Source organism: Mytilus edulis, chromosome 10 (genome assembly GCF_963676685.1).
Source record: "Mytilus edulis chromosome 10, xbMytEdul2.2, whole genome shotgun sequence".
Lineage (NCBI taxonomy): Eukaryota > Metazoa > Mollusca > Bivalvia > Mytilida > Mytilidae > Mytilus > Mytilus edulis.
Window position 1 is genome coordinate 42,760,251 of NC_092353.1, and position 12,224 is coordinate 42,772,474.

Here is a 12,224-nt window from a genome sequence, read left to right on the forward strand (position 1 = left end):
ACATGATGTAGTAGTCTGTCAAATCCTTCCAATATTCGATATATCCCGAACCACCCATATAAGAGATGGCATGGCATTATTGCAATCTATCAATGCAAAAAGGTTTAAAACATTTGGTGAATTGACTTTAGATTTTGTCCGCAATCAGGTTGCTTGCTTTCAATATGCTTCAGTGGTTGCTGACATTTTTGATAGATATGACATTCAAAATTCCATTAAAAGCTCTGAACGGGAACGTCGATCAAAGTCATTTTTCAATCCAAAAGTGTTTCAAGTAATCGAAGGAAGAATCATTCCAGACTGGAAAAAATTTCTTAGTTCAGGTGAAAACAAGCAGTCACTTATAAAGTTTCTTGGTGAATTCACTTTGCAATATATGAAAGAAAATAGTTGTCTAATGGATGGACAAAAACTGTACCTTGCTGGATCATTTCCCAGTCCAGAAATAAGTGAAAATAATAAGTCCCAAAGGTATATCAGATTGCAGTGAATTGTTAAGTACACAAGAAGAGGCAGATACACGTATTGTTCTGCATGCATTGAATGCTGACAAACTGTACAGGGAAAACGATGTAAACGGTCGCATTATTGTAAAGTCTCCGGATACGGACGTGCTAGTACTTTTAATACATTATTTCCCACAGATGACTCATATATCTGAATTGTGGTTTCAAACAGGAATGATCACTAGTATTAAGGATTGTCGGCGTTACATTCCTGTTCATGAGCTGTGTGGGTCGTTAAACTCAGTTTTGTGTAAAATCCTACCAGCTGCACACGCTATTACAGGATGTGATACTACATCGTCTTTATTTGGCATAGGCAAGAAATCCATGCTAAAGGCACTAAAAGAAACGCCTGTTCATTTCAATGACTTGTCCCAGATATCTTTATTAGATATAGAAGATTCGGTAGCCGTCAGTCGAAAACTCGTAACTAGGCTTTATGATCCCAAAGGAAAGTCCAAAAGCTGTCATACTAATCTGAACAGTTTCCGGGTGAAATTAGCCACATGTAAAGATTCTAGCTTGGTCCGACTCCCTCCTTGTGAAGCATCTTTCAAACAGCACGTCCTTAGGTCTTTCCAAACCAAAATCTGGATGACTGCGCATATCGCCAAGACTGCTATTAGGTCGCCTTTACAGTTTGGTTGGAAAGAAGGAAAGTGTGGTCTTGAACCTGTCTTGTTTGAAGGTCAAATGTCATCTGACTTCCTTCAAGATTTGGTGTGCACATGCAAAGGAAAATCAGTTTGCAGTAAAAGTTGTGTGTGTTTTGAACAGAATTTGTTCTGTACTGAACTGTGTCAATGTCAAGCATCAGACCTTTGTAAAAACATCAATACACACCTGGCAGATATAGATGATGATGATGATGATGATGATGATGCTTGATTACCTGCTAGATTACCTGACCTATCTACGTCTTAATAATGCTAATTCATATATAAACCTGCTTTTAGTTTTTGTCCACTTTTTCTGTTGATTTAATATACGTTTAGTTTACTTTGACACTGAAGCTATTTCCGTTTATTATGATAGGACGATCGGGCATTCCTAATGTTAAAAAACGTCAAAAAAACGTTGATATGATGATATCATATTTTATAAACCTTATATGAATACATTTTGATTGAACAACAAAAATATTAATGACAGCTTTTGTCTGCAAAAAAAATGTAAATAATTTACTGAAATAACCTGAAATCAATGAAATTAACTTTTATCACCCTTTACCTGACTTTAAACTTTTGTATAGTAGCAAGTCGTCTTAAGACTTCATTTTTATGGAAAAAAAATATTACCAAAGTTCAAGGTCATCCTTGTATGGAAACTAAATGAAGTCATAAATAAACAAAATGTATCATATAAAGAAAAACGTCAATTTTAATGTTAAAAATGACGTATTTAGAAAAAAAATGGTATGCCCAACAGGCTCCATATATGTTGAATGAAATATTGTCCCCTGATTGTTTAATATGTTTTATGTTCCTAAGTTTAGCCCAAAATAGACAGTAAAGTCAAAATTTTGTAATATTCAATTGTTGACCTTTGACCTCAATTATGCAAAATTCCGACCACTTCTCATGCTTACGGCATCATTAATATTAAAGTTAATAATTTTATCTTTTCAATGATATATAATTTAGCCGTGTGTTCGGTGGGTGCATTAAAAAATTTTTTTTTTTATTCTACCGCTGGTCTAATACAAGTAGATCAAATTACAATGAAAGTTCCAACTATTTACTGGCTTCAGCAGATGTACAAAACACCTTACAAATATAGATTTGTATATACACATGTATCTCAACTTGTTTGATTTGATCGAGTATGTAACAACACACTAGTATTTGATTTTAACGATATAAATCTCTTTATTCCAAAAAGAAATTTACATCAGGGTTTTCGATATCACAAAATAGTCAAAACATTTACTAAATTTCATCATCGGTACAATGATATCATATCAACTTTTATGTTAATATGCTATACAAAGCACAAAATGTCGTGATTAACATCAAACCTTTAAAGCTACCAAATCTTTAAACAGAATTTTTCAGAAGAGATATAATTACGATATTATTAATAAAGATGGAATATTTTGGAATCAATATTGATTGGCGTGGTTGGCAGGATACGGGTTATGTTCCTCTTAATTAGTTAATGATGATATTATACTAGAACCATAACGAGAGGAATTGTGCTTCATTTTCTAATGAAGAAGATATGCTCTTTCAAGCAGATTAATTCAGACATGAAGCTACAAAATGTAGCAAGTTAATAACTGGTGAAGTGCTTTTGATGGTCCTCTCAACACAGAAATTTGCTTTATTGATTAAATAGTCCTTTGAACAATCTTATTGAAAATAGAATGAATGTTTTGTCGCGCAAAGTGAATTTTATTTCAACAACAAGTTAATCTGCAACTGTGTAATATAAAGGATAATCTACATTTCATTTTATAAATTTTAATACCTTTTTCGTTTGTAGATGAAAACGAATTTTCTGACATGAAAGATTGCCATGACATAAGAGTTTCCTTGACGGTACAAAGTAAGTACTTATTTCGTATTTTGATATCATTGAGATGTTAATTGAATGCATATTAAAAGTGTATTTTATTCAGAACAGATAAACAGACAGAACATATAACAAGGAACATCAATTTGTTACTATTTAGATGTTTATATAATCTGCATTGTATCTACATTATACGTACATGTTTTAATGATAACTCCCGAAAATCGATTATCTCGTTCACGCTGTCCAATTAAAGCTCTCGAAAACCTATTACCTTATTCAAGCTGTTCGTCGATAGCTTTCGCAAACTGATTACTTTGGCAATGCTTTCAATAGTTACTCTCTGTGACCTTTTACTTTGTTAACTCTGTGTAACGATCACTTTCGAAAAACCAAGTATTGTGTTCGCGCTGTTCAATGATAGCTCCCAGAAACCGATTACTTAGTTCACACTATTCAATTATAGCTTTCTTAATCTGATTACTTTGTTCACGCTGTTCAGTGATAGCTTTCGAAAACTAAATACTTTGCTCACGCTGTTAAGTGATACTTTCGAAAACCGATTACTTTGTTCTCGCTATTCAATGATAGCTTTCAAAAAGCGATTACTTTGTTTTTTTTGCTAATCAATGATAAACTCCTAAAACTGATTACCTTGTTCAAGCTGTTCGATGACTGAATACTTTGTTCACGCTGTTCAATGACAGCTTTCGAAAACCGGTTACTGTGTTCACGCTGTGTAATTATAATTCTCGAAAAAACGATTATTTGTTCACGTTTTTCAATGATTACTCTCGAATACCGATTGCTATGTTCACATTGTTTAATGATAGCTTTCGGAAACTGATAATTTTAGGCATGCTATTCGTTGATGACTTTCGAAAACCGTTTACTTTGGTCATGTTGTTCAATGATTACTCTTGAGAACAGATAACTTTGTTAACGGTGTCCAATGATTACTCTTGAGAACAGATAACTTTGTTTACGGTGTCCAATGATTACTCTTGAGAACAGATAACTTTGTTAACGCTGTCCAATGATTACTCTTGAGAACAGATAACTTTGTTAACGCTGTCCAATGATTACTCTTGAGAACAGATAACTTTGTTAACGGTGTCCAATGATTACTCTTGAGAACAGATAACTTTGTTAACGCTGTCCAATGATTACAATGATTACTCTTGAGAACAGATAACTTTGTTAACGGTGTCCAATGATTACTCTTGAGAACAGATAACTTTGTTAACGCTGTCCAATGATTACTCTTGAGAACAGATAATTTTGTTAACGCTGTCCAATGATTACTCTTGAGAACAGATAACTTTGTTTACGGTGTCCAATGATTACTCTTGAGAACAGATAACTTTGTTAACGCTGTCCAATGATTACTCTTGAGAACAGATAACTTTGTTAACGGTGTCCAATGATTACTCTTGAGAACCGATAACTTTGTTAACGGTGTCCAATGATTACTCTTGAGAACCGATAACTTTGTTAACGCTGTCAAATGATTACTCTTGAGAACAGATAACTTTGTTAACGGTTTAAATTCGGTTTAAATTCGCTGAAGAATTATAATATAAACTGATACGAAAAACGTCGTTTATTTTGACCGAACTTATAATGACACTGAACAATATTGAAAGTAAATGGCAAATGGCACGCAAAATATCGGGTCTTCTTTATATACTAGTAGTTCGGAGTCAAACGTGCAAGTGAACAACGACTGTTGTGCGACAATCGTCCGACAGTGGCACGACAATGACACGACAGTAACACGCGCATCCAATGACATAAAAACCTGTAAAATAGCCCCAAGCAACTCACGATTGTCGTACGACTGTCGCTCGATCGACTTGCAACAAACCCACGACAGTACAATTACAATTTGTTCTTATGTCGTGTACCCATCGGGAAACCATCGTGGACATGTCGTATCTGATGTGACCACTCTAAATATCTCTTTTTTACATTTTGCACGGCAGTGCCACGACAACTATTTTATAGACCTTCCACGACAAAACAAAATCGTACGATCTGCTGTGACCGGGGCTTTAATGAGCATGTGCGCAACCTTCCCGATTGATCATTCGAATTGAAAACTCACCTCAAATTTACTCTGAAAATAAAAGATATAAATATATAATTGCGGTTGTTACTTTTCTTTTAATGAACGTTAATAATGCATTGAACAACTTTGTGTTCAAATTTGTAACATGAATATTTTTTTTTAAATCTATCATGTATTCATAGTCAGTTATTTCAGAAACCATTCTGCCTCGTCCCTTGTGTAAAGGGAATACATTTTCGTAATGAATTGACATTTAACCCTGCGCAAATCAAATAGTCTAGTAAAAGTATCGAAGATGTTTTGCACATGAACAAAGATCCAAACAAAACAAAATTTCATTTAACATCCTCCTTTATTTCTTTGTTAGTTATTTTGTATCAGGTAAACCCTAGGTCACTATTTTTTTTCGCCACCTTTTTCGCCAAAACAATATGTTTTTCGCCCCTTATTATTTTTTCGCCAAGTACCATAAATATATTTTCTGTTTACAATTTTCCTTTTTTTCTACACCCCCTTCCCCCTTTTCTAAATACGATGAGTTTTCCCCATTGTTGTCTATGATTATTCTCTCAAACTTATATTTATTCTACATTATGGTAATGAACAAACACTAAATATTTACTTTTAAAAAGACGAACTTGTTTTTAACTTAAAAGACGGAAAATTCATTATATTTTGAACAACTTTTCTAAGAGAAGGTGCTACTTACTTTTAATAATGAAGAAAATATAAGTCCCGGAATATCAAAAAAAGTTTGGACATGTTTTGACCATATAATAACAGAAAGGTGTACAGTTCTTTGGTAAAGTTTCTTAAAAAGAAAAATATGTGTCCTTTTGTACTAAAAAGTGGTTTTTACAACAAAACAAAAGCTTTTATCACTTGAAATTGATCCTTTATTTAAAGTGTAGTCATTACATTGTAGGGTTACTCTCATTCGAGGGATTGTTACCAACCTTTTGAAGAGATTTATTCATAACGATAGTTTTCTTTTCTACACCGTCGTAAATGAGAAAGTTGGGACATAAAGCTATGCTTGAAACACGTCGTATCACTCAAACGACTTTAAAGTACTCTCTCAAATCAATTATCTATATCAAAGTCATAGGATAAAGTTTTAAATCGGAAATTTTTCTTGCTTTTGAACATTTTTCGTCATACAACAGTTTTCTTTTCAGGACTAGAGCAGAGGAGAAGTCGAAAATTTGCTTCGAACACGTGCGTCGCAAAGTGGTTTATAAGTCCTTTATGTGACAAATGACGGATGCCATGTAACAATATCATTTTGACTAACTATACAATCAATACCTTTATTATTTAGTCCTTTGTTGTCGTTAGCTATCAAATGGAATCAGCCGATTATTGATTTTCTGTCAAAATCTTAATGAGTTCAAGGTGAATTCTGAGTATTGTCTGATAAGATAAAGTCCGAGAAACCTGAAAAAAGTAAAAAAAAACAAGATTGATCAAAATAAATCGTTATATATATTTCTTTCACCAAATTCTTTTGCAAATGACGAATTTTAATCGCCACAATTATTATTTTTGACCGCCAGCGGAAACCCTGGTTGTATCACACTCTTTTTTGCTGTTCTTTTTTTCGCCATTTTGTTACTCTCTTAAGTCTACCTCAGAATAGGCTTATGTTGAATTTACTCGAGAAGGTTCAAAGGTCAAACTCAGGGTTCTGTTGAAACTCTAATAACTAAATATAGTCGTTATTATATAGAATTTCCAAATAAAACAGGGTCGTTTAAATCTAAAATAAAATTAATCTATATAGATATTAAAAAAATTCTTAAGCTGAGACAAGCCTACCCTTACAAATTTTATATTGTTTTCCCTTTTTCTGTACTTTTCCATAATTATAGCTCAGAAGTAAGATAATAAAAAGAGTTAAAAGCCTGTTATGAGATATTCGGTCGTCTCCATTTTGGCATAGATGACATTTTCCTTCCACTCCAATTGACTTTGTTTGATTGTAGAACATCTCCGCATGTAGCAATGTTTACTCTCGGTGGAAATTTTAGTATATGTTTAGAACTGGGTGTTGTAGTACGGACCAACGGAAGACAATAGTCAAATTTGTATATGGTAAATACATATTGTAAACTAGAGGACTGTTCTTTCTCATCTAAGATCTTTTTTATGACAGAACATATCTATTATTTTCTTCCACTATATCAGTCGTTACAGTATCATCCAATATAGCAGAATCATTGTGAAAATATATGAAAGAAAGGCTCACTACCGATATATTGATAAAATAACACTAACGTTTTCATTTATTTGAAAAAATGATCTATTGATAACATTTTATTTGTAATGCGTATCCGCTATGGTATCTCAGAGCCACCAATATTTTTATTTTGTTTTATAAAATTACTAGCTTTACTTTAGTTTTATTGGGGAATTAGAACATGCTTTAGAAAAAATGTACACACTCAACTTCAACTAAAATATCTATGCTTTATATTAGTCAATTTATTTTGACACTTTTTAGTCATTAAGAGGATGGTCATCTTCTTATTTAAATATACATACTACTCCAGCTCATTTCGGGTTCAATTGATTGGGTCATTTAAAATTGCTAATCATTTTGTTTCAATTGCCGAACAACCATCAAGCACCAGATCCTTGTTAACTAAATTCAAAATATGAGATCAGGTTTATAAGCACTGTCCAAATGTGAAGAATGTGACAGATATGATATTAGTGCATATTTATAAGGAAGCTATTAAACCAAAAGTTCCAAATGGTGAAGTTGAAATCATCCCTTCGTAAATTTTACGGACGCCATCACGAGTTGGGTGACCGTTATGGAATAACCGTTTCACAAATGATATCGGATATGTTCCTTACGTCGTAATCCCCTTTCCTTTCATGAATGTGACCTACCGAATTAGACTATTTACCGGATTTGTTATCACATAAGCAACACGACGGGTGCTACATGTGGAGCAGGATCTGCTTACCCTTCCGGAGCACCTGAGATCACCCCTAGTTTTTTGGTGGGGTTCGTGTTGTTTATTCTTTAGTGTTCTATGTTGTGTCATGTGTGCTGTTGTTTGTTTGTCTTTTTTTTCATTTTTAGCCATGGCGTTGTCAGTTTGTTTTAGATTTATGAGTTTGACTGTCCCTTTGGTATCTTTCGTCCCTCTTCTTTAATTTGCATAAAATAAAACAAAATAAAAATGAATTCCTTTTAACTGATACATGTTAGAAACAAATAGACACTAATAGAAAAATATCAATTGATAAGATTACTCGAACTACGAATACATGTATGTGCTCTATTTGGTATAAAGTGACTGTGACTCAATTTCAAAGTCAGATAAGATTATATTTTACAAAATACAAATATGAAATTAAGTCACTATATTTACATCAAATTTGTTTCTATATTCATATTCTCATAAAAAATATGATGTATTTCAAAATTAAAGGTGATGTCGAATTTGAAGAAATCGACATTATGCAATAGAACAAAAGATATCGATCATTAAAATATCCAAATTGTCGATTTAAACCTTATGTGAATCATAGGAATTTTGTATTAGACTTTATAAAATAATTTCATTTTATCGACATTTGACTCCGAAGTTTAAAGTTTTTAGACAGGTAACCTACTCTGTAGGACCTGTAGGTTGAAACTCAAATAAGGGCAACGTAAAGAGGTAAAACCAAGCTTTCAATCGATATAATTTTGGCGAAAAACTAAATGCTTTACACGGCGGAGTCATCCGAAAACAGATTTTACTCCTTTGTGTTGCTCTTACTTGACCGAGTACCTGGATGTCCTTCTACAGAAAAGATAACGTGTGTTAAATTATATAATCCTGCGGCAAATTAGGTAATATGAAAAAAGTCAAATATACCTAATTATGATAAAATTCCTTATTTTGTGTTTTGTTGATGGAAACATTTCAGTGACAGAGGAAGCGTTCAAAACATTGTAAAGCATGTATTTTATATGTTCTAGGTCCGTCAGTCCGACAAATTAGTTTTCAACAGTTTTTTGTTCGTGCTTGAATATTTGCTGTTGAGTATATAGCTTTATCATGCCAAGTTACAGATCAAGTGTGGATTTTGTTCCGGTCCGATGACTGTATGCAGAGTTAAGGGCATTAGACGCAAGTTATCAGTGTTCATCATACTTCCATCATGCTTTAAAATATAAATTTGCAATTGATATTTACTTTATACCATGACTATGAATGAAGTTTGCATATTGTTCCAGTACAAGGATTTTAAATCGGTGGGAACTATATATTACCATGCAATACTAGGAATACTTGTTAACCTATAAACAGCAGGTCGCTAATAGATGACACATATGTATGATGGCAGATGAAATACTAGTAGTCATTTGTAACCAAAGAGGGGCGAAATGTATCAGAGGAACAGTCAAACTCATAAATCGAAAATAAACTTGACAACGCCATGGCTAAAAATGAAAAAGACAAACATACAAGTAACAGTACACAAGAAATAACATAGAAAACTAAAATCTGAGCAACACGAACCCCACCAAAACCTGGGGGTGATCTCTGATATCTCCTGCTCCACATGTGGCACCCGTCGTGTTGATTCATTTCTAACATCTTAACTTTATTAACCAAATGGCTGATGGTTGGCAGACGAAACAAAATGAACATTATACGTATGACATAGTCATAGCATTCAGTTTTCTTTAATATTCTTTTCAGACATTGATAAATGTAAGGAAGAGAATTTTCCCCATTCCAGCTTTTTTGATGAATGTCCAGGTATGAACATTATTTTTGATTTCAAAACTAATTTCTTTTGGTCACTAGTTACTCATACATTATATCCATAATCATTATTTGAAAATAATATGTTTTTGTATATAAACTAATACTAGTATCTTGAATAGTTGATTCAAAATGATATAAATAACAAAAAATAATGACATAGTTATAGACACAATGAGAATATCAACAATAAAAAGTACGATGCGTGTGTGATAGATATAGATTACACCAGTGCATGAACTGTGTAGGATTTTTATCAACTGTAGAAAGTAAAATTTCCAATTTAAAACGTGAGGTTTGCCGAGCGTTTTAATTATCTAAACTGTTGCTGTCGAGGGTGGATCAATATCGTGTTAGAAGAGATTTAGTAGTGGAATATATTTCTCGAATGACTTTTTACGACATGTAGATAATCTGAATCCTTCTTTTTTCGGACGACCTGCAAAAAGATGTGTTATTTCAAAGTGACTTCAACAGGCAGTGTGGACGCCTTTTTCCATGACGTCACAAAAGAATTTCGCAAGAAAGCAAAATAATTTACGTCATAAGCCACACGTTGTTTAAATTTAAAAAATGAACAGGTCCTGAAAGGGATCAATCGAGTCTGAATTAGAGAAAATGATATACTTTAACCAGTTAGTGATGCTTTCACATCAACCTCATCAATCTACATATACTTTTTTCTTTTATAAAACTGTAATAATACTTGAAGGAACTATTTACAGCATGTTACGGTATTTATATTCTTAACGGGATTCTAGTTAATACTAATTACTTTCATTTTCTCAGTAATGATTTGTCAGACAAAATATAATAATGCTCTTTGCACATTACCCAACTGATAGTGAACAAAATGTTCTCTTCATTAGTAATATAACTGTTCTCGGCAAATGATTAGCCAAAATTTATTTATGACGTCAGAATTTCTTGGTTTCTTCCCAGAATCATGTTTCATGTCATGACAATTGGCGACCATGCCTGAACACGTCATATATATAAATTATTTTCTGCAAATCTTTAAAAAAGGAAGGATAATAATCATAAGAGAATCAGACTCTACCACTCAATCTCGTGAATCATGATATTTCTTCACTCTCAATAGTAAAGTTTTAAATATTTAAATAGCTTGCACTTTGAATATCAAAATTTGAAAGTCTCGAAATGACAAAATATCGGAACACACTTGTTGAAGTGGTTGAAATATATTTCTCGAACGCTGGTTCTGCCTTTCCTAATGTAACAAATAAATCAGAAATAAAGTTGAACGAAGGTGCCGATAGTTTTGACAATTCTGCAACGCCATTTGTTACTCTGATATTTTCTTCTTTCACATATTGTCCCAAGCCAAACTCCCTGTATACATTATAACAATTTTTTGAGAGATAAAGGGAAACATGTTGCAACGCCCAAATTCTGTTTTTAATCCAACATGCCGTTTTTCAGATTTGCAATCAGACTGCTAGTAGTCTTTGTTCATTTTTGAATCATTGTCATTTTGCTTAGTTTCTTTTGTAACCTATTCTTACATCGGACTACGTCATCGTTTAAACTGATTTACTGTTCGTTTTGCTATGTGTTTCTTTATTATACATTTGCTTGAGGTATTCGTTTTTATTCTGTAGTTAGTCACCACTTCGGTGTTATCATGTATATCTCTTATAAAGTCTTTTTTGTTAAATTTACTGTTTGCAAAAGTATGAATTATTCGAAATACTAAGGATACTAAGTTCTTATCCTAGGCAGAAACCCTAAGCCGTATTGGGCACAACTTTTGAATTTCTAAAAATTTTTAAACAATAGAATAGAATTAGGATAGAATTCAGGATTAGGTTTGTAATACTGATATAGCATTTATTAATAATTTAATTTTGGATGTAACGCGTCTTCTGATTGGCTGACGTTATTTTGTTATGAACCCATAGACATAATTTAGTCTTGTGACCGTGACGTAATCAACGTTTTTTCATGGTTTTCTACGGTTTAAAATGGAATTTAGAATTGAATTATAAGAAATGACTGTAATATTGTTTCTGTCTATTCGAAATAACATAAAAAATGTGGTGCACACTGTTAAATAACTCGCTACGCGCGTTATTCAGTGTGCACCAAATTTTTAATGTTATTTCTTCATAGACAGAAAAAATATTACAGTCATTCCTTAAATAACAATGAAAATTACAATACTTATTAAAAATTTAATTTTGGATGTAACGTGCCTTCTGATTGGCTGACGTTATTTTGTTATGAGTCCATAGACATAATTTAGTCATGTGACCGTGACGTAATCAACGTTTTTTCATGGTTTTCTACGGTTTAAAATGGAATTTAGAATTGAATTATAAGAAATGACTGTAATAT